Here is a 24,700-nt window from a genome sequence, read left to right as displayed (position 1 = left end):
TTAGAACCCGATACGTCTGAATTGTCCCCTCATGACCAAGACAGATTGAAAAATGTCCTAACTTCTGCATCCATAGAATTAACCAGTATTGTTTTAGATTACTACAAATTGGAAGTTAAATGAAAGCATGAGCAAGAATCGAATTTGGTGCCTCTTCTCAACAAACATACATCTGATTATCTAGCAGTCTTTGAACTCAAGAAAAAGTCTTCAATAGCCACGATGAAGTCTAAAAAAATGTCTCGCGAAATGGTCCCTCCTCCGAAGCAATTTGAATTACCGCCTCCTATGCCGTCATCCTCGAAAATGACCGAGAAGAGTGACTTCCCCACTAGTAACTTAGTGAACTTGTCAAAAGTTGGCCTGGCAGAGATTGAAGTTCGCACACTATCCAAAGGCCGAAGATTTTGTCCAGCAACGGGAGGTTTCAGCGAATTCCAGCTTCTTAAAGATTTAGATAATTTCGCTCGCAACATGAGATTGCGTGAATTCTTTCACGGGCGCCCTAATACGGAGAATGCCGGCTCTTCACCCAGCTCGAAGCACTGGACGCCACCGCCTCAGCGCGATAAATGTCTACATCTATATATTGAAGCAGTACAACATGACGTGCTTGAAGCCTATAAAAAGCAGACGCCTTTTCGACCCAACCTTTCAATTAAAGAGAAACAATCACTTGAGAAGTTGGCATGCCGCCACGAAATTTTAATGAAGCCCGCTGATTAAGGTGGAGCGATAGTGATAAGGAATCGAGATGATTACATCAAAGAAGCAGACCGAGAATTATCCGACACATCCTTTTACAAAATTCTTCAATCTGATCCAACTTTTGAATATAAAGAAATTGTCAAGGAAAACCTCGAAGCACTACTGGAGGCCAAGAAAAAAGACAAAATGACGGTGCGTTCTTTGATACCACTCAGCCCCATAGCAGGCAGGTTCTACTTTTTGCCCAAAATTCACAAGGCACATGTCCCTGGTCGCCCAATCGTATCTGGCATAGGCACGGTTACCGAAAATATTTCCCTCTATGTCGACAACTTAATCAACAGAATTACCCCTAACTTTCCTTCATACAGACGAAATACCAACCACTTCCTCTCTGAAATATTAAACCATGAGATTCCCAGTGGCTGTCTGCTTGTCACCATGGACGTCACATTACTGTATACCAATATTTCCCACTCTGATGGAATACAACGGTGATCCACGCTTACAGTGAATCGCGGGAGCCTAAGCCACTTGAGAATTCCACATTGGCCTTATTACTGACATTAATTCTTGAGCTAAATAATTTCGAGTTCAATGGCAAAGACTATGTTCAAGTCAGTGGCACATCCATGGGCACAAGGATAGGGCCAAATTATGCAAATATTTTCATGGCAGTTCTCGAGGAGGAGTTTGTTGCAAGCATCGAATTGAAGCAATTTTTTTACAAGCGCTTTATCGATGATGTCTTTTTGATTTGGCCACACCGAGAATCCAGTCTCCTAAGATTTATATCCGAGTTTAACGCGGTCCACCCTAACATTTCTTTCTCACACCAATTTTCCGCTACCAGCATCAACTTCCTCATCTTGACGGTATCTGTCTTGCAGAACGAATTAGAGACCACCCTTTACCGAAAACCTACAGACTCGCATCAATACCTGCATTTTCAAAGTAGTCACATTAAGCACTGGAAGACGGGCATACCCTATAGTCAAGGGCATCGCTTCCGCCGGATATGGTCCAAGGAAACACATTTTCTTTCCAACTGTGAGGGACTGAAAAACGATCTGCTTAAACAAAAGTACCCGCTTCAATAATTGACGATTCAATTCGCCGAGCAGGAGCGCTGAGCCGCAATTTACTCTTTAACTTCAGGAAGCCAGCCGACCTACGGCCTTCAAGTAACCTAGTTCTCACTCACTCCGCATCTGTGCCGACTGTTTCTGGCATACTTCGAAAGCATCACAACATATTAAGTCAAAGTCCTCTACTAGCATCTATATTTTCCGAACCATCCCGTGTTGTCTACAGGCGAAACAAAAACCTGCGCGACATTCTGACATCTTCGAGGTTCAGCCATTCACCAGTGACCGGATGTGGGCCCTGCAACAAGCCCCGTTGTCAGGTATGCCCCCACATGACGAGAACAAAAACAGCCACTAGCACCGCCTCGCACTTTTCTGTAAAACTCAAGGGAAATTTTAACTGTGACAGCGCCAACGTAGTTTACCTGCTCGAGTGCAATACCTGCCACCTGCAATATATAGGCCAGACGGCGAACGCTTTTAGATTAAGGTTCAACAATCACAGGGCACACTCCAAGTCTCTTCCTAACCTTCTTTTGTCCCGTCACGTCGGAATCTCGAGTCACTCATTTAATAATTTGCAGGTAACAATAATTGAATCCAATTTCAACAGCACAGCAACCATGCACGCGAAGTTCGCGAATCATATCTCATATTTAAGTCCAAAACCGGATCCTCTGGGTTTAACGAAGGCATGGGCGCGCTGACATGTTTGCCACAGTAATTACTCGCCTTTCTTCCGTTCGCTTCTTGCATGACAAATTCTGTTTTTAGGCATACCAGCGCCGGCTTCATCCCTCCAGGTTCATTCACTTACACTCTTAGCGCCGGCTTAGCCACTTAGCGCCGGCTTCACGTGACACATTCCTAAAACGAAAAGCGAGGGCGTGCCGACGTGTGTTCCCCAGTTCCATATCTCGTTCTGCCGCCTTAAGGTTTTTCTCTTGCCCCCCCCCCCCCGCTTCTCCTGTTAATTCCTATTGGGAGGGGCGCCAACTCCTTCCTAGACGTCCCTTTGCATTTTTCTTTTCTCTTTGTGTTGTACCACCTGCCAATAATTACTTCTAAACAGGGCGCATTGTAGCGCACCTTTTCTAACAAAAAAGAGGGAGGGCAGTGCATTCCCTCTCATGTGTATATCTTCCGTTTTTCGTTGTTTTGCTGAATGATGAGTCATATGATTTATTTCAAAGACGGCGCACTGTAGCGCAACTTCCTCTCTCTACACGCACCTATAAAAGCGTGCTGCAGTGTACTGTAAATGTTACTCCGATGAAGACTGGACCTCCATCGAAACGTTAGTAAACATGTTTGTTATTGTTTTTTGAGACGTGCCTCGGACTGTACTTTTTGATAGTTCTTCTGGACCATTGGAAACTTCTCTTCTACGACCGTATACTCACCATGGCACCAGCAGCGACGACGCCCAAAAGCATTGTGTGGAGATATCTCAAGACCACGATTTCAACAGTAACATCGGAGACTCGCAAACCAAGCACCCCTTCCGGCATTTATATCCAAATCGCATTGGAACCCCTGCCTTCGTGACACAGTGTGGTGCATGCGTCAGCGATGTGCACGACCTTCTAGACTCCATACCAGACAGTGCCGAGAATGTTATTCTAAATGTGGGCACCAATAACCTCCCATCAAAAAAGGCGACGTCCGTGTCCTAAGAAAAGCGCTCCCGGCTTGACGCGATCACCAGGAAGCGGCCCCAAGTGCCGCTTGTGTAAGCCAGCCTGATTCTCCCTAGGAGCATTGATCGCCGTCGTGACGGCCGAAACTGCTCCGTAACTTCTTCTGCCGTTCCTGGACCCCATTTTACCTGGAACATGGCTTGTAGTGGCTCCCGGCGGCACGGGTACTAGCTGCCGACGGCCTTCACGTCAGTTTTGAGGGAGACGCTATCATGGCCAGTCATATCCGTCGCCTGTGTTTTCGAAGACTTAGCCAGGATACTACGTGGTGCAGCTTCGCTTCAGCTGATCCACGGAGCCATACAACCCAGGACTGCCCCCGAAATAATGGGACGCTATCGGTTCCACAGAGACCCACGCCATCGTCTCCAGCCGTCGGCCCTTTACCCCAGCCAAGCCGCCGCCGCTACAGCCTTCGGACCAGCGGCGCTGAGCCCTCAACAAGGAACCGCCAAAATTGACTTCCCATCTTAGACACTGGTAAATCTGCTCCTTTAACCGTGTCTAGGAACTTCGAAAACGCTAGAAACATGGCAGAAAAACGCATTGGCTTTGAATTGCACGTCACCTCACTGACCCACTGTTTAAATGAATCGGTTGTTCTGAAAGGTTTCATTTTAAAATTAGAACCCGCTACGGCTGAATTGTCACCTCATAACCAAGCCAGATTGAAAAATGTCCTAACTTCTGCATCCCTAGAATTAACCAGTATTGTTTTAGATCACTACAAATCGTGAGGTAAATATGTGCATGAGCAAGAATCGAATTTGGGGCCTTTTTTACCAAACCTAAATCTGATTCTCTAGCAGTCTTTGAACTCAAGAAAAAGTCTTAAATAGCCACGATGAAGTCTAAAAAAATGTCTCGCGACACGCTCCCTCCTCCGAAGAAATTTGAATTACCGCCTATTATGCCGTCGTCCTCCAAAATGACCGAGAAGAGTGACTTCCACACTAGTAACTTAGTGAACTTGTCAAAAGTTCAGCTGACAGAGATTGAAGTTCGCACACTATCCTTTCCTAAGGTTTTGTCCAGCAACGGGAGGTTTCGCTCGCAACATGAGGTTGCCTAAATTCTTTCATGGGCGCCCTAACAGGAACAATGCCGGCTCTTTGCCCAGCTCTACGCACTGGACGCCACCGGCTCACCGCGATAAATGCCGAGATTTATATATTGCCACGAACCATGTATTGTTTATTTATTGTTTGCTTTTACTGCCGGGCCACGCCCGACGGTGTTATCTGCGTTCCAAGCTAAGCGCGGCTTCCCTTCTTTGGTTTTATGCCGCACAGGATATCACACTCAGATAAGCAGACTGTTTCGCCCGAAGGTCGCTAGCCCAGAATATTCTTCTGTGATCTACTATGTTCTGGATGTGAATCGAGGGTTCCAGAAACACTTGCGGCGAAAGATAAAAGCCTGCAGAGCAGACGCTGCGGCATTCGAATCGCCGGAGCTCGCCCGCACGCGTCACTTTGTTGACTGCCGCTTCGCCGCCTCTGTATTCTTTGAGTTGTTAGGGGAGCACAAGTTCGCTCCAATAAACTTGTTTTCTTTGAAGAAAACTGCGTCGTCTTTGACTTCGTGATATCTGGTGGAGGTGCGGGGTACGCACCCTTCATGAGCTCTACAACCTCTGGAAGCCGCCAAGCCAGTCCAACAAGAGCCAGCCTCCGGCTGCAAGGCCTCCCACCCGAGTTTGGTCTCCAGCCAGACGAACCCAGAAGAACGACCGCTGCAACCACCAGCATGGTGCACGATGCAACATCTCCAATCGTCCTGCAGCAGCCACGGGAACCGCCATCCTTCCGACGAGCCCCCGCAGAAGATCAAGAAGAATGGTTGGAGAAACTGGAGCGCGTCCGGATCTTCAACAGGTGGGACGACGCAGAAACGTTCCGGCATGTTTTCGTTTACTGGGAAGATTCAGCTCGCACTTGGTTCGAGAACCACGAGAGCTCCTTGACCAACTTGGCTCGCTTCAAAAGCGAGTTCCTGAAGACCTTTACTACCGCGGTCAGAAAAGAACGTGCGGCACTATTGCTGGAAACTCGAACGCAGCACCCCAACGGAAGGGTCATTATCTTCCTCGAGGAGATGAAGCGACTTTTTCGACGTGCGAACCCAGAAATGACGAAGGAAAAGAAACTACGGTTTCTGATGCGAGGTGTGAAGCAAAAGATCTTCGCGTGCCTTGTTCGAAACCCCCCTAAGACCGTGTCCGAATTCGCGTCTGAGCCGCCGCGATGGAGAAGACGCTCGAAATCCGAACAAGGCAGTACGACCGCCCAATCAATGCGCTGGTTTGGGAAACGATTAGTGCCAGCGCTATTAACTCCGACTCACTACGCGACACCACCCGTGCAGTGGTAAGGGAGGAGCTGCGGAAAATTTTCCGTACGACGACGCCGCAACTTCAAGTCGCTTCCCTGACTGGCGTGATCCGGGAAGAAGTACAACAGGAATTGGGAACTTCTATGTCGTCTGAAGCATCCCGCGATCCAGATGCTATGACGTACTCCGCGGCTGTTCGTCGACCCCGCGCTGTTCTGACACGTCGTCAAGAGGCTCCGCCATACCGCCACCCAATGTCGCCCGCCCGACCCCCTGTAACCCAAAACCAGGCCCCAAGGAAGACCGAGGTGTGGAGAACGCCCGATAATTGCCCGCTGTGTTACCACTGTGGAGAAACCAACCACATCTACCGTCGCTGCCCATACAAGAGACTCGGACTTCGTGGTTTCTCCGTCGACGCACCATTCCCCCGATTCGGCCAGCGCCCATCTGAGATTGAAGAATACCTGTCCAACACCAGTCGTAGACCAGCCCGTTTCAACCGTTCGCCGTCGCCCTACCCGTATCAGTCGCCGGACCACCATAGCAGTGCTGACGTCGCATGTGGAAGGTCCCCCAGCCCACGCGGGGGAAACTAAAGGCAGCAACTTCTCTAGGGGACGTTGCAAAACGGCGGAAAAACGAAAACCCTCCAACGACGACACGATTTGCCGAAGGCTGTGACTCACGACATGCCCTCATCCCGACGACCCGACCTAAACCTGACGTGAATCCCGAAGACGGCCACAAGGCGCGACGCGCATCCGACATGGCCGAGCCTGCCCCTGAGAAGACGACGACGACGACGACGCAAAGTGCGAGACCGTCAACACGCACCAGCCGAGATGCGACGCCCTGACGCACCCGGAACTCGAGGAAGGCGGCATCCGGCGTAGAGGTGTCCATCGACGGCTTTGATGTAGTCGCCCTCGTAGACACGGGAGCCGGCGGACCTTTTGCGTCTAAGCTGAAGAAAGTTATGACCAGATGGGACGGCCCGCACATACGCACAGCGGGAGGCCACCTCGTGACGCCAAGTGGAACGTGCACATCCCGCGTCCTCATAGACAGCAGGACGTACCCTGCCGCGTTCGTTGTCTTGCCTCACTGCTCCCACGACATCATTCTCGAAATGGACTTTTTGACAGACAACGGCGCAATAAATGATCTGCAGACCAAGTCTATAACTTCTTCCTCCGATCACTCCATGACGTTGGAACCGAACCCCGAAAACCGTGCAGTTGTAAGGATCGCCGATGATCATGTCACCCTGCCACTCCGCGCAAGCTTGATGATCACTGTCTACTGTGAAGGTGCTGCTCCTGACGTCGACACTATCGTGAAGAGTTACCAAAGGTTGCTTCTCGACCTTGGTGTGTCTGTCACAAGAGTCATTGTGCAGTTTAAGCAACGCAGATCCCACGTTTTGATCACCAATTTCACCGAGGAGTACGAGCATTTAAACAAGTGCTCTGCAATTGCGTTCCTCGAAGAAACGCAACAGGCAAGTGTTGTGATCGCAATCGCGGACTTTGAGCGCGCACCTGAAGATACCTTCAAGCTCCCGCATCCTTTCGACGTGAATCCGGCGCTACCGCAAGAAGAAAGGAACCAGTTATTGGCCTTGCTTCATCGCTACAGCGAGTGTTTTTCGTCGAACTCAAAGTTACGTCAAACACCTCTGGCGAAGCACCGGATAATAACCGAAGATGGAGCCCGACCTACTCGACAGTCACCGTACCGCGTGTCTTCACTCGAGGGCGAAGCCATCCGGACCCAAGTTGACGACTTGCTCAGCAACGACATAATACAGCCATGTAAAAGTCCGTGGGCTGCGCCGGTCGCACTCGTGAAGAAAAAAGACGGCACTTCAAGGTTCTGCGTTGACTACCGGAGACTGAACAAAATCACCAAAAACGCGTGTACCCCCTGCCACGAATCGACGACGCCCTCGACCACCTCTGCCACGCGAAGTACTTCTCATCGATGGATCTGAAGACCGGCTACTGGCAAATTGAAGTGGACGAGAGAGACCGAGAGAAAACTGCATTTATAACCCCGGATGGTCTATACGTGTTCAAGATGATGCCGTTTGGGCTGTGCACGGCACCAGCCACGTTTCGAAGGGTCATGGACACTGTGCTAGCTGGCCTGAAGTGGCACACCTGCCTCGTATACCTTGACGACGTTGTGGTATTCGCCCGGACTTTCGATAAACACCTTGCAAGGTTAGAGTCTGTACTCGAGGCTATTCGCTCGTCGGGGTTAACGCTGAAGCCCGAAAAGTGCCGCTTCGCTTACGAGGAACTCAAGTTTTTAGGACACGTCGTCAACGCCGGGGAGTCCTGCCTGACCCGGCGAAAACATCAGCCATAGCGAACTTACCCAGACCAAAAGACAAAAAGAGCGTGCGAAGATTTCTCGGACTATGCGCATACAACCGGCGCTTCATCGCAAGCTTCGCCCGCATTGCAGAGCCACTCACGCGCCTGAAAAAAGATAGCACCCCTTTCGCCTGGGAAAACGCCCAAGAAAAAGCATTTCGCCAGCTGCAACAACGCCTGCAAAGCCCACCCGGGGTGGCTCATTTCTACAAAAATGCCGAAACGGAAATGCACACGGATACCAGCGATATACGTTTGGGTGCCGTCCTCGTCCAAAACCAATGCGGTCGCGAAAAGGTAATCGCTTACGCCAGCCGTGGTCTGTCGAAGGAGGAAAAAAACTAATCTGCTTCCGAAAAAGAGTGCCTGGCTATCATAAGGGCCATTTCAAAATTTTGCCCATATGTGTATGGCAGACCGTTAAAGGTTGTAACTGACCACCATGCGCTTTGTTGGCTCGCCAATTTGAAGGACCCCTCAGGCCGTCTTGGGCCGTGGAGCTTGCGCCTGCAAGAGTTCGACGTTACAATCGTCTACAAATCCGGCAGGAACCACTCCGACGCCGACTGCCTGTCCCGCACCCCCGTCGACCCACATCCACAAGACACCGATTAAGACAGCGCGTTCTTCGGAGTCGTGACAGAGAGCGACCTAGCCGCCATGCAGCGTGCCGACCCCCACCTGCGCGTCATGATCGACTAGCTCGAAGGACGCAACGTCGCCGCGCCTAGGGCGTTCAAGAGGCTGTTCCCGAACTATTTTAATAGTTTCGAATGACGTATGTTTCGGAAACAGCTGAATAGCACTGACAATGATGAGTGCAACCTTGATTTGTGTCCTTACCAAGTCCGTCGTCCCGTATCGTTCTGTTCTGCTACATGCATTACGAGGGCTCTGGCTCCAGCAGTTCGGATATGCCAATTGCTAACCCCGACCTCCTTCCACGTCTTACCTAGCGGCCGCTGGGAAAAAAGACGTTCTACGTCTCCCGCGGTGGTCGAGGGGCGGCGCCAGTTGGCCGTCCTCAGAGCACTTGTAAATATAAACCCCCCATGTTAAGTCGAGAGAGAAGCCGCTGCGGGATAGCAAAATTGGTCAGTTCACCGCACGCGTTTTGCGGAGATGTGGGTTCGACTCCTGCTCCCGGAAAAAACGGTGGATTTGTTCACGACTTATATTTTCGCTTATTATTCACTGTATCAAAGAAACATGATAAACACACGTTATTCGGCACTACTAGAATATTTCCGAAACCACCGAATAGCACTGGAAATGACGACTGCAACCTTGATATGTGTCCTTACCGAGTCCCTTGTCCCGTATCTCTCTGTTATGCTACATGCATTACGAGGGCTCTGGCTCCAGCCGTTCGAATATGCCAATTGCTAACCCCGACTTCTACCACGTCCTACGTGGCGGCCGATGGGAAAAAATACGTTCTACGTCTCCCGCGGTGATCGAGGGGCGCGCTAGTTGACCGTCCTCAGAGCACTTGTAAATTTAAACTCTCGCTGTAAAGTCGAGAGAGAAGCCGCTGCGGGATAGCATAACTGGTCAGTGCACCGCACGCTTTATGCGGAGATGTGGGTTCTACTCCCGCTCCCGTAAAAAAAACGGCGGATTTTTTCTCGACCTATATTTTCGCTTATGTATGACTGTATCAAAGAAACATGACAAACACGCGTCATTCGGCACTATTAGAATATTTTGGAAACAGCCGAATAGCACTGCAAATGACGACTACAACCTTGATATGTGTCCTTACTGAGACCCTCGTTCCGTATCTTTTTGTTCCGCTATATATAATTTTTTTTCTCCACATTTTTCTTCATTTTCTTTCTTTTTTCCGAATTCTTTATCTGTTTCAATGACCTATCACAGCCTCCACTTTGCTTTTCGAGGTTTTCTTGACTGCCAACTCTTATTCCTGTCTTATTTTCAACGAACACCTCATTTGCCATTCTTATTCGCTACATGTATAGCGAGGGCCTCCGTTCTGGCAGTCTTGGTCCCATAGGAAGCTTAAGAGGTTTCAACGCTGGTGGACCACTCTTGACATGTCGTAGACGCTCGAGTCACGGCCGGGGGTTACAAAGAAGGTTCCCTTCACCCGGAGAAGTGCGAGTTGCGCTGCCTACCACCCCCAAGCACAAGAAAAAAAACATTAACATAAATACCACAGAAAGTGGAGGGGAAAATCGCCGAGCCGGTAGCGTAGTGGGAATCGCACCAGACCGGTATTCTGGAGGTCGTGGGTTCCGATTCACATGGCGGGCATTTTTTATCCACTTTCTGTCATTCTTTGCAGATTCTTTATATGCTTCAATGACCTACGACATCCTCCGCTTTGCTTTCCTTGGCTTTCTTGACTGCCAACTCTTATTTCTGTCGTATAGTAGATATATATATATATATATATATATATATATATATATTTACACACACACACACACACTTATATATATATATATATATATATATATATATATATATATATATATATATATATATATTTATATAAGTATATATATACGGCAGTCAACTATTTCTTCTGTGGGAGTGATTATAATAACGCTTTTATTTGTTGGGTGATCTGTCCCGAGATCGTAATTTTTTATAAATTGATTACTTCGTATAGCTTGTCGTCACATGAAAATGTTTTGCCCTCGTTTAGTACTCTATAATGTTAAATTTCTTTTTCAATTGTTAAATACAATGGTGGGATTTTCGCCACAATGTTTAAGGACAGGTTTCAAGTTGTTTTGAAAGCTTTCGCTATCGTTACTAAAAGTAATCTTTCGATCGCGTGTAGTTTCCTTAAAATAATTACCTCCCCAGTTTACCACACCGGTGCTGCCTAGGTAAGCATTCTTTCAATGCCTCTCTTATACATAACTCGCACTAATTCTCTTTTTGAACTCCTATCATCATTTAGCGCCCTGTTCAGGTTATATGCAATTTTACCTTTTTTGTTTTAGATATTTTAGATGAGGTAAAAGTTTTAACTTATTATCTATTATTACACCGACTAACTTCATTTCGTTGACTGTTCTTATTCTGCTTGGAGTTCTAACTGGTAAGTCAGCTGAGGCGATATTCCAGGAAAGTGGTTAAGCGGTGAGCCTTGCGGCGAGCCCACCTCTAAAAGCTAAGTAACCTTAATATTGTCAGTTTCGTAGACAATCTTCCTCCTTGTAAGTAGACTATTTGTTAGTTTAATTAAAGTACTGTAAAATTTGTAGTCTTCTAGCTCTCTGCTACTATAACTGGGTTAATAGAGTTGAATTCATTTTAAATGTCCAAAGGCACGATTAAGGTGTTGGTTTGGTCTGGTTCTGCTCTTGTAGCCCTCTTTTTTATTTCTTGTAAAGATTCTATAGTGTATGTGTTATGATTAAAGCCTTACTGATATGTAGTAAAGAGTCTATTTTTGTATGGAGGTGATGATACGGTCGGTCCTTAAGTATCTTCTCTAGAACTGTATCAAGGATGGAATTATTAGCTATTGGGCGAAATTTACTTTCCTCGCATGTCTCGTCTCGTCTTGTATTGAGGATAAGTATAACCCGTGATTCATTCCATCTTTATGGTAAGTGTGAGGACTTTGGGGTTAAGCAGACGGCTGTGTGACTCGCAGAGAAAGATCACAAGAAAATTGACGCCATGGTCTTGAGCGGATATTCCAACCCTGAATATATTGGGGACGGAACGCGCACACAAGCGAAAAAACAAAACAAACAGGCCCGATCCACTAGAGTTCGGGAGAGAAGCGGGAAAAAAAATAGACAACGCCACGCTCACGGCTCTATCCCACAGTGATGGCGCTCAGTCGCCACGGCGTCGACGTCCTCGCCGCAGGGTTTTGGAAGGCAGCCGACCGGTCGCGGTTCCGCTGAGTCACGCGCCGCTCTGCTCCGCTCTGCTCCGCTCGCTAGGCCTTGCCTCGGAACTGCGGCTTCCAGGGACGTCGCGGCGATCTAACAGCTTCCCGAACGGCGACGCCGGTCTTCCGTGTCACAGGCCCGTGGACATCACCCCGCTGGAGCGAACACGAACCTCGAACCTCAAAAACCACGTAAGCCTAGAACCGCCTGCCGGTCGTTTTGGTCCAGCTACCCTGCGGAACCTCCGCCGCTCGCTCCGCTTCCCAGGCCAGCCCTCCACAATGATGATACTCTCCTCCTGGCACACACCCTCTAAGGGAAATTGGCCCGGTCTCCATCTTCTTCGTCCTCTCGAGGCACCTGCTCTGCGCCGTAGTCCGGGTTTTTCCCTACTCGTGGGACGCCAGTCACCACATTCACCCCCCTGCTCGAGAGGTTTGTTTGGGGAAACAAAACTCGGCAGACAAAAATGTTCGCTCATGGCGACACAGGGCACCGAAGGAACGTGCCCGAGTGAAGGTCCTTCGCAGTCAGTCCGCCCCCCCCCAAAAAAAACAAAGTGTTCCAAAAATCATTCATGGGGAAAAAAAACTATCTACTCTGCGGAGATACGACTAAGGTAATCCGCTCCGACGTTTTCGCTACCCTTCATGTACTCAACTGTGAAATCATACTCCATCATTGTGAGGCTCCAGCGAGAGACGCGACTGTTAATGTGCCTCGCGGAGTGTATGTACGCCAAGGGCTGGTGGTCACTCTGTAAGATAAACTGCTTTCCGTATAAGTAGATGTGAAATTTCTTGATCGCCCAGACCAATGCTAATGGCTCTCTCTCAACAGTGGAGTAGGAAGTTTCCCGTGGCAAGAGTCGACGACTCGCGTAGGCGACTGGGGGAAGAAACTCAGCATGTTGTTGCATGAGAACTGCGCCAATGCTTGTGGACAACGCATCCGTGCGGAGTACGAAAAGCTTGGAGAAGTCCGGCGCTTTCAGTATAGGTTCGGTTGACAACAGTTCCTTAACAGTGTCAAACGCTGTTTGTTCCTTGTGGCCCTAAAATGAGCCTGTTGGGTGCCCGTTTGCGAATCAGCTCCGTCAAGGGTTGACATACTTTAGCGTAGTTTGGCACGAACTGCCGGTAATAGCCCGTGAGGCCGAGGATAGACCGCACCTGTCGCTTTTTCGTTGGTCGTGCGGCATCGTGAACCGTTTTGAGCGTTTCTGCTTGCGGGCGTAAGAGACCGTGGCCAACGATGTTTCCCAGGAATTTTACTGAGGAGAAGCCTACTTCGCTTTTTATCGGTCGAATCGTAAGTCCCGCCTTATGCACCCTCCTGAGGAATGTCTTGAGCGCTTCTAGGTGTTCCTCCGAAGTCTCGGTAGCGATGAGAACGTCATAGAAGTAATGGTATATATGTAGAAGCCCACCAACCACCTTACGCATAAGGCGTGTAAAAACCGCTGGGGCGGTCTTGGTGCCGAACGGCATAAACCGAAACTGGTATAGTCCCGAGGCAGAAGCGACGGCAGTGAATGGCTTCGATTCCTCACCCATAGGCAGTTGCCAATAGCCCTTAGTGAAGTCAAATTTCGAAAAGAACCGACTCTTTCCCAACTTTGCAAACATCATATGAACTCTAGGTAAGGGCTCGTTGTCGGCGACAAGGACAAGGTTGAGTTGTCTAAAGTCAATGCAGAGTCTCATCGTCCCATTTTTTTTTGTCTAGTGGCAAGATTGGAAACTGGTACGGCGATTCTGAGGGCTCGATAATACCCATTCGCAGCATTTCCTGCACATCGTTTTCCTCGGGTTCTTGCATGGCAAATGGAATCGGCTACTGCCGCACTTGAATAGGTTGGTCTGTTGTAAGGTGCAGCTTGCAGTAAACCAGGTATGTCTTCCCAGGGAGGTCGGAGAAGATTTTCTGGTAAGATTACAGAAGCGTACATGCCTGCGGGTGTTGTTCGGCAGTTATAGCCGCCGAAACGTCCACATCTCTGTACGTCTCTTTTTGTCTTAGAGGGACACACGGTACGTCGCCTCCTTCAGTTTCTTCGGATCTAAGGGCGACGGAACCATGTTGTCGATCTGGCTTAGACGGTTTTCGCTCTTCATATCTCTTCAACATGTTGATCTGGAAAAGGCTCGTCCGGGTTCCAAGACACAATCAAATAATCGACTTCGTTGCGCCTTTCCAAAACATCGAATGGACCTTTCCATGTGAGGATTAACTTATTATTGTCCGATGGGAGCAGAAGCAAAACTTTGTCACCAACGGCGAGGTGACGTGTCTTCGCCCTTCTGTTGTAATACTTTTTCTGCGCCAACTTTGCCTTCTGGAGCTCTTCGTATGCCAGTCGGCAAGTATCTTCCAGGTGCTGACGAAGCTCGACGACGTATGCATACGACGTTTTGACATCAGCATTTATGTTCTCTCCTGTCCAAAACTCCTTCAGTACAGCCATCGGTCCTCGGACATGTCTGCTGTACAGGAGATCGAATGGTGCAAAACCCAAGCTAGATTGGGGCACCTTGCGGTATGCAAACAGCAGTGGTGCCAAGTAGCGGTCCCAGTGTTTAGGAGTTTCTTGGCACATCCGCCTTATCATTTGCTTTAGCGTGACGTTAAATCGTTCAACCAGGCCGTTAGCCATTGGGTGGTACGGTGTAGTGGGCAGCTGTGAAACTGAAAGAAGACGGCTGAGCTCCTTCAGAAGTCCAGATGTGAAGGACTTGCCCCGATCGCTGATGATTTCTCCAGGAAATCCCACTCGAGCAAACATCTCTAGGAGAGCTTCAGCGATCCTCTTTGTACCAATGCTTGGTAACGCCACGGCATCGGGGTAGCGGGTCGCGAAGTCCACCATCGTTAGCACATACCGGTTGCCGTTCTCTGTGGTGGGGGAGAGCGGCCCCACTATGTCGATGGCAACCCGCTGGAATGGTGTCTCGATCACGGGCATGTTCCCTAGTGGCACGTGGCCTACTAGATGTTTAGGTAGAGTCCGCTGACAAATGTCGCAGGATTTCACAAATCGTGTTATGTCACCCTGCATGCCAGGCCAGAGGAATTCCTCACGCACGCGGTCCAGAGTTCGTTTAACTCCCTGGTGTCCAGCCAAGATTCCTTCGTGAGCCATTGTCAAAACAACGTCTCGTAGCTCGATTGGGACAACGCGCTGCTCTATTTCCTGTCTCGAGAGTAAACGGTACCGCCGCTATAGAACACCATTTACCATTTCAAACTGGATAGCAGCCGAGTTCACCATCATCTTTTTTCCGACCTCACCGAAAAACTTTTGAAGCGTACGATCATGTTCTTGCATTTGTCTCCGTCTGCTGTGCTAGCCTTGCGACTTCTTTAGCCGCCTCGCTTTCGGTCACACGCTTCTGTCTTTCTTTCGCGCGTTCAGCGTCGATCCATTCTTTGAGATCCTGACCTGACAGCCCTAATTCTTTGCCGATGAGCATCAACTTCTCGAGATCCATCCTCGTTCGTCACACCCACTTGGCTGCTTAAGCTCTTCAGGTGGAAGTAGAGCAAGCTGTCGCGGGCGCCAAAATTGTGAGGACTTTGGGGTTAAGCAGACGGGTGTGTGACTCGCAGAGAAAGATCACAAGGAAAGTGACGCCATGGTCTTGAGCGGATATTCCAACAATGATACAGAACGCGCACACAAGCGAAAAAACAAAACAAACAGGCCCGATCCACTAGAGTTCGGGAGAGAAGCGGAAAAAAAATAGACACCGCCACGCTCACGGCTCTATCCCACAGTGATGGCGCTCAGTCGCCACGGCGTCGACGTCCTCGCCGCAGGGTTTTGGAAGGCAGCCGACCGGTCGCGGTTCCGCTGAGTCACGCTCCGCTGGCTCCGCTCGCTAGGCCTTGCCTCGGAACTACGGCTCCCAGGGACGTCGCGGCGATCTAACAGCTTCCCGAACGGCGACGCCGGTCTTCCGTGTCACAGGCCCGTGGACATCACCCCGCTGGAGCGACCACGAACCTCGAACCTCGAAAACCACGTAAGCCTAGAACCGCCTGCCGGTCGTTTTGGTCCAGCTACCCTGCGGAACCTCCGCCGCTCGCTCCGCTTCCCAGGCCAGCCCTCCACGATGATGATACTCTCCTCCTGGCACACACCCTCTAAGGGAAATTGGCCCGGTCTCCATCTTCTTCCTCTCGAGGCACCTGCTCTGCGCCGTCGTCCGGGTTTTTCCCAACTCGTGGAACGCCAGTCCCCACAGTAAGTAACCGTTCATAAAGCAGGCGTTAAATAAATTTAAAAAGAACTGTTTGTGTTTCCTGAACATTGCTTGGATAACAGTGGTTTTAGCTTGTTCAGTCCTGGTGTTACATCGTTCCTAAGGTTATCCTTAACTAATGTTACTTCTCATTCCGTAAATGGGGTGTCGTTACTTCCAGGATTTTATCCGTCCCCTCGACATTCCGTTTGAATTCTACTGATATTCTTATCCCCTGTTCGTTTCACCGTCTTGTGCTCCTGGACTAGTGGTGTTTGTTCTGGGTATAGTTTCCCTATATAAGTATTCTATTGTCTCTTGGAGAGTTTTCGTTCTCTATTTAACTTCTTTTACTATGCTCCTTTAGGGTTACTTTAGTCGTTAGGTGATTTCGTGCTATTTTGTATGCGAAATTGAAATGATTTTTTGTTAATTTTGTCGATAGTGTTTTCCAACTACTCGTTTTTTCTAGCTGTATCATGTTGTTATAGCAGTCTGGCTTTTAAGTATTCCTTCTTATACTTCTCTCTGATGTCTCCTCTAGCTTTCTGTATCTTCTCCTATATGCCCTTACTCTTTTGCGTTCCATCTCGCATTCACCATGTGCTGGCTTTTTGGTTAGGGTTTTTTTTTTCTTTTTACTGTACTTCGGTCTCAGTATCTCAAGCTTGTTATAAAATGTATTATGTTTTCTATTTCGTCGGCCGTTCCAATCCCATTTTGTACTTCTTCGAATCATACGTCGTTTGCTATTTCATCGATCATTCTAGCTTCTCCTTTTAACGTTAACCCATAGACTTCTTCTACTTTGACATTTTTTAATATAGTTCTTATATACCTGTGGTCACTACTATTGAATGTCGTTAATACCTTCCACTCCTTAATTTCTCTCGCTAAAACTGCGTTAACTATTGATAGATCTATCCACCCTCTTGCCCTACTTGTCTTAAATGTGGGGGCGAATCATTCTTTTTAAGTAATTTTAAAGCATTAGTGACGATAAGGTCTAAAATTGTTTTCCCTCTTTCATCGGTTGTCTCGCTGCCCCTGATTTCATTTCGCGCGTTGAAGTCTCCACCTAATAATACCTCTAGAGACCTATGTCTTTGTATAATATTTGTTCTATTTTTTAAACTTCTCTATTGATGTCTCCGTTTGGTGGGCAGTAACAACTTATTATCAGCATTTCTCTGTTCCCCTTTGTTATTTTAGCTGCCACAAAGTTTTGAGCTATAAAAACTCGGAACACTAAGAGGTTTTTATTGATTTTATTTGGAGATTTTGGCTCTTTGCTGGCTGCGATTATGATATGTTTAAGTGAAAATCCTATTAATTTATTTTTGATGTTATAAGGTTCTTGTGTTAAAAAATATGTAATTGTTCATCTTGTTGGAAATTAATGAGGGATTTATTTGCTTTGTATGCTCTAGCTAAGATACCCTAGAGTATGTGGAGTTCCAGTTGTGAGTTAGATAGTACGTTTTCAGTCATGCTAGTCATTTTAGATGATGCGAGTGATGATCGTCTTACGTTTCAGTTCAATTTTGTCGCGGTAGACCGGACAGTACCAGGACGTATCGCCGAAGGATACCCCACGTCTTGTTCAGAGCCTCTCGCGCCTGCCTACAGTTGTCATTTCACCACGGCCTCCACTGGTTGCGCAGGGCACCAGAAGCGTGGAGAATGGACTTTTCGGTGACATTAAGGATGTGCACCGTGAGGAGTTGGGTGTCTTGTTCTACGTGTATGTGTCTTATGGACGTGTAGTGTAGTTGAGATATCTCTGTAAATGTATTTGATTTTGCTCTTGCGTCATTGAATCTGTTTTGAGAAGATAGGCTGCTTGGCCCTTTACCTATATATATGTTAGTGAGGTGGGAACGTGGTCGCTCCCAAATGGGTCTGCACCCACACACCACTCAGGACATGTAAAAAGAACTACCGAACCAATCGCCGAGTCGAGGTATGAATAAGTGATGCGTCCTATATTATAGTAGGTAGGCTGTTGCTCATCGAAAAGGCATGCTGCAGAAGATATTAGAAATTGTTCGACAAGGCAACCTCGGGCATCTATAAGATTAGGTCCCAGAGTGCATTATGTGTGCGTTCAGGTCGCCCAACAGAATGAAAGGTAGGAGTAGCTAATTTACCAGGCACTCGAAGTCTCATCTTGAGTGCTGGAAGTCAGGAGGGATGTACAGAGAGCATGTTATAAGCCTAATAAAGATTATGGTTCGATTGGCCACATCCTCTAGGCTCGTCTGTGTTTGGACAGTGTGGCACGCCTAGGAGCTTCGGGCAATGATAGTTACACTGCCTGAGGATGTGCACCAGCCATCTCTGAACTTCCGAAATACCAAGTAACTATTCCTAAAATTTTTGTGCTTGGAGTTTAACTTTGTTTCTTGGACACACAGTACAATTGGCTGATTATTATGCAGGATGTCGTACACATCGTTAAAATAAATATAGAAGGCATCTGCAGTTCCAATGACCAATATATTCGCTTCCAATTGCTAAGTGTTCTTAGCTACGGCAGTAGGACTATTTATGTAAGGTATTTCTGGCCTTGGACTCTTGGAAGGAGTTTAAGGAGCTTTTAACCTTCTCTGGAGATTTGGATGAAGGAGCGCGTACATTCCGCTGCGAAGCAGCTACGAAGGGGCTCACATCCATTTCCTCCGCAGATGTCAGGGGTGTTCTGGTGGACTTGGCCCCCTGTACTTGGCACCCTATCCAGTGCCGTTCGTTTAAGCCGCGACAGGCGAGGGCGCAGAGAGCGCCCCGGGTGGCACAGGCGGTAGGGCGGGATTCGGAACTGCTGCGGGGGCCTCCGTTTGCATCTTATCTGTGCCCTCGCGTGTGCTTTAGGCCGGTGGAGAAGAAACAGTGGATGCAACGGCATCCCCAACAAACATGATTGCAATGACAGCTACTGCTGGCTCATCAAGTGGTGTGGGGTGGAACAGGCCACCACAGGCAACCCGAGTTTGGGGGGCTGCTGTAGCGGAACCAGGTCCGACTCGCAGTACTGGGTCCCAGCGGAAACCCGTCGCCGCTCCACCCCCTGGCGAGCCGTGTCGGAGTACCTCCACAGAGGGAAAGAGGCGAACGTTTTTCGGGCCTCTGGGAAGGATATGTTTTCCGTGACTTGACTTTTAAGATGTTCTTTTCGAGTTTGAATCTCTCACAGGCTCGCGGATAACGCCGTGCAGTCCTTGGCAGTTCACGCAAAGCCTTTGATTCGAGGGACAGTTATCGATGGCATGACTTTGTTGTGCACTCTTAGCGCATGTTAGTTGGTCCCGACACGAGTGCGTACCGTGCCCGAACTGCTGGCACTAGTAACACCACCGCTGATTCTGGATATACACACGGACGGAGCACCGTATAAAGGCTGCGTTGATATGATCTGGAAGTGTTGAAAGGTCGAATGTCAGGATAATGGGTTTGGCAGGTATTTCCTTATCATCTCGTCTTATGGACACCTGCCTGATTGATGTCACACCTTGATTTCTCAGGCGTTATAGAAGATGGGCTTTCGCCTCGTTTGTCAGACCTGGCTCCGAGATCAAGCCCTGCGAGCTGTTGAGGCTTCGGTGGCGCGTGACCTTGATGCCCAGATCGGAAATTCGGGTCTGGTTAAGGAGTTTTGTGGCCTGCCTCTGGGTGGTGACTTCAACCAACAGTTCTCCAGTTCTTTGTTTTTTGGCTTTGTACTGCTCTCTGAGTATTCTTGCTATAAACTGTGAAATTAGAAAAACCTATATTGAGGCAACAGGCTTGTGTTTTTCAAGGGTTTCGACCATGAAAAATATGGGATAGTTATCAGGTTCCGGGGGATTGAATGTTAGAAGGGTTGGGTAGGAGATATTGGTGCCGCCCCTTTTCGGGGACCGATCAGGTTTACGGGGGATGTTGATTTACCCATAAGGCATTGGAAAAAAGCACGGGACATGGCTAAGCTCAAACCTTGCCCTGGTAACTTGAGAGGACCCGGAGCACTCTGTATGGTAAACACACCATCCGGCGGAGCTTGGCCTGCTCCGACGGCTACCGTTTGTGGTTTCTAAACCCTTCACGTATAAACAGGTCGTCACGGTAGTTGATAACGTATGTTTGTGGGCTCTGGGTCCCCGGTGTCACCAATACCGTCACCAAGATTATTGAAGGGGCCCCGTGCGGGGTGCCACATGGATAATGCATAAATGAAACACCTTATCTTAGTGGTGAGCTGGGCAAGTTGGTATGGCAACATTCCGGACAACCGCGCGAAAAAAACGTCAACGAAAGGAACATCAGAGCGGTCGCTGACCACCCTAGGTTTTCACTGAACACCTTAGTTTTTTTACTGAGTGAACCGTAGCTTTGTTCACTCTCAAACTTCACATGAAGGTCGTATTTCGTGGTCGATTTTGTTTGACACCGGGAACAATGGGGGTGCTTACCTAGTTGCCCTGAAAATAAATAAAAAACATTTTTCTTATGGAAAATGGCGGGTAATTTGGATCTGAGAGCAGATCTTTGAATGACGATGTCGTCCGGGATATGTAAAATGGGACGCGCGATGGCGATTTATGTTAGGAAGTAGACAAATGAAGTAGCACACGATCAGAAAACCTATTTTTTCGATAGTTTATTTAGGCTACAAAAATTGCTTGAGAGCTCATACGAACCGTAGCAAAGTATTCCCGCGGATCACCGTCGTGCGGTTCAATACCGGTCGTCTGCTTTCAAATCATCTGTCGTCGACAATGACAGCCAGCCACGGTCACACCTTCGTGTGTGGTATGAGCGGGAACTACGCAACCATTCACCAAGGAACAAAATTTGAGGTGCTCCACTTATCGATGTAACACACTATACATATTTACACGATGCATTTAGTCTACCCGCAGCGCAAACAGCGGCAGCGAAGGGGGTGTCACCTACTATTGCTTATGCGATGAAAAGCGCGCCACAATTTTTTTTGCGGCAGCGTTGCCTATGAAAGCAACATTGAAAGAGTTTCACTCGGACCTTGCATGATTACGGAATCAGTTTTGAGCTAAGCTTCTTATGTGGAAAGGCGCGGTCACTTATTTTTCGCTGACTTCGCTCTACTGGAAGATCGGTGATATCACGTTTTCATAGAAGGATAGTCATTAGTTTTCAATAATATAGAGTAATAGATAAAATTGTTATAACTAAGCTAAGAATTTACGTTAAAGGCTTCGTCACTCTAGAAAAGACCTGCTCTTCAGCCCTTTTGTAATGTTTTTTTACCTTGCCTCACAGGCCATATTGTTATGGCGTGACGGTGATCGCGCTCCTCATCGTCCTCATTTTTTTATGATAGCCTGAAGAAAAGGTTTTATCTAGCAAATACCTTCTATTTTATTGAAAGCTTTTGAGTGTGCGTCCTGATAATGGCGTTAAGAGACAGTTTCGTCTTCCTAGGCCAATTAGCCGGACACACCGCTGCGGTACTCCTTGTTAGCGGCTTTGGCATTTGTACCGGGCTGTTGAAAGGATCTCAACCATCGCTATCGGAGAAGGAATTCTTGCTTGCGGAATTTTAAACACAGTACAATTGTCAATATCGGTCATTAAAAAGCTGACCTTACTTACCTTTCTATACTGAATAAGTAATTTTTACTGCTGTATTTTTACAAACTCTTTAAAACCGTTTAAGTGTCGGTAAGGGAAAAACAATTACGTACCGGCATTAAACACCGAAAATGTCCACTCCAATTTCCCATAAATTCTGAGTGATACGAAACATTGTTCCTTCCGTAGTAAGCAGTTGTCACTGTCTGGCCACCATCAATAATTGTTACGTTGAAGCCAAGTGGATGAATTCTGTTCCTGAAAATTTAGTGGCCAAGTACACCACAAAACATATTTCTGGGGTAAATGCACATTCAACGATATTATCCAGAATTGAATATGGCGCTAAAAATGAATTCCTGAAGAAAACCATAATATCTCTAGTATAGTGATGAAAAAATGGCTTCGAAGGTATATTAGTGTAACTAGAAACAAATGTGTATTATAAAAGTTTATTCAACAAAAATTAGGTTTTTATTAGGTGTGATTTGTTATGTCTGTAAGACTCGCAGCAATGAAGCCACTCTAGTTATGTTCAGAAAAACTTATCAGAATATGAGTAATGGTACACAGAGGTTTTCTTTGATGTGCCGTAAATTTTCTTGAGTATACGAGGAAGGAAACGGGGTAGGACACGGTGCATGCGAAAAGTCCAGTTGGTATTTTCCAGACTATTACCCGCTTTATGAAGGAAGTCGTGAAATCAACAAATCTAACAGTGAAATATGTACCTGCATTCCTTTTTGTGACATATTTTATTTATTTGAAAAACATTGAGACGCAAAGGCCAATTTAATAGCTAGCAAGATCAGAAGATCAGACCCCAAAGGTCAGATCCGGTGGAGAAACAGCACCGCATAATAATACCTCGTTGAAAAAAAAGCGTATAGCACCTCCGCTGATACTTGCGGTTGTGAAATAATCTAGGTGCAAAAAAGTTCAAAAGCAGTTTTTGTTCATTTGTTTGAGACGTTTATTTCTACGTAATGCTCGTTTTATACAGTTTCCAAATTTACTTGCTGATTTGTTATAGTGAGCACATGTCACAAGACCGGCGATGCGACGCTGCAAACGAAGAAATATCGAATAGAAAAAGAACCTCCAATTTTTGAAAAGACAAAACAAATTTCAAGTTCTAATGTTGCTACTCAGAAAGATAGGCACCCCGAATACACATTTTTGACGTTCAAAGGTTTTGAAAGCGTACACAAAAAGCAACACTTTGAAGAAAATTGATCATCGCTGAGGTGTTTTTTTGGCCACCAGGGGGCTGAATAGTGTGTATGCACTCCACATGGGCTCCGTCTTTTCCAACCGTTTGTGGCGTAATCTCTGCGTGTATCCCAGTGAAAATCACCACGACGTGTATCTAGAGGTCTCCGCTACTACGGGACACCTTTCTTCAGAAGATCGGACCAGCGGCTGGCTCGCACAAGCCGCTTTTCTCATCCAAGGCGGGGCCGGCCCGCTAACCCTACTCAAGGCTTCGCCTCACAGCGGCGGAATGGCAGCGCCCCCGGGCGCCGCCCAGACTCACGGGTACCTTCCCCCGAGGACCAAAGTCACAGCATGGAAGGCATCGATGTGGAAGGTGAGCCCATCTCACCTCAAGAAATCACGAAGGAGGCCGGGTAGCTCGAGAGCCATCGCCGACGTGGCGCACCAGCCCTCACAGAGCTAAGCGCAACCTCGGAGCTCCAGCGCGAGGAAGACGACGCCGGCTCCCGCTCTGGGAATAGGATTTCACGTGCTCAGCAGCAGCTGCGCCGGCAGAAGCGGATGCCACGGCAGCCGCCCCTGCCCAAGGAACACATCAAGGTCGTGCTCCGACTGCGAACGGGGCTAGACGTGACGGAGTGCTCCGCGCGACAGGCCTCAGATAAGAGGAGGCATCGGAGGATCTTCTTCGCATCAACTCTATAAGAAACATCATCGTAGCCAGCACTCCCAGCGTACAGCGAGCAGAGAAATACATTGCCGTGCAAGAACTTCGACTCGGAGAGAAGAAGTACGAAGTCACCGCGTACGCAGCACCCCCTGAAGACACCGTAAAAGGGATTATTCATAATATCCCGGATTATGACAGTGCAGAAGATATTACTAGAAGCCTCGTATGCTAGAAAAATCCCACCATCCTTCAAGCAAGGAGGATGGGCCGAACCAACTCGACCATCATTATTTTTGAAGGCAACACGGTACCATACTACATTTACTGCCGCGGAGCCGAATACAGGCGCTTCTTACACAAGAAGAGACACGAAGTATGTGATGCTTGCGGCAGGATTGGACACCGCGCCGATGTCTGCCCGGCCCCAGAAAACAAGATTTGCAAGAGCTGCAGCACCAAGGCCCCAACGGAAGATCACGATTGTGAACTAAAGTGCGCGCTCTGCGGCCGCGATCACGCGACCGGCGACAAAAAGTGCCCACTTCGTTTCTGCACCCCCCACCTTCTCAACAAGCGTAAATGGGAGAAGAGACTGTCGGGAACCGCGGGGTCGAGGCGCAGCGCAAGAGAGAAAGTACCAGCGTGGCAGGCTTTCGGAATCGAACTGCCCGTGCCGTGCTGGCGCACCAAGCACGCGCCGCTCGTCTCTTTATACTCGTCTTTTCTAGCCGGCGCCAAGGCGCCGGCTAAGAGCGCCAGCCAGAGGGCGCTACAGGGCCCCCCGCCCAGACGGAATGTCGAACGTGACGCGACGGCGAGGCTGGCGGGCGTTGGTGTTGGGGGCGAGCAGTGGAGTGTTTATGCCTGCGATGTCTGCGCGG

Source organism: Haemaphysalis longicornis, unplaced genomic scaffold (genome assembly GCF_048455015.1).
Source record: "Haemaphysalis longicornis isolate Haplotype H1 unplaced genomic scaffold, Haemaphysalis longicornis Haplotype H1 scaffold_16, whole genome shotgun sequence".
Lineage (NCBI taxonomy): Eukaryota > Metazoa > Arthropoda > Arachnida > Ixodida > Ixodidae > Haemaphysalis > Haemaphysalis longicornis.
This window is presented reverse-complemented; position numbering follows the sequence as displayed.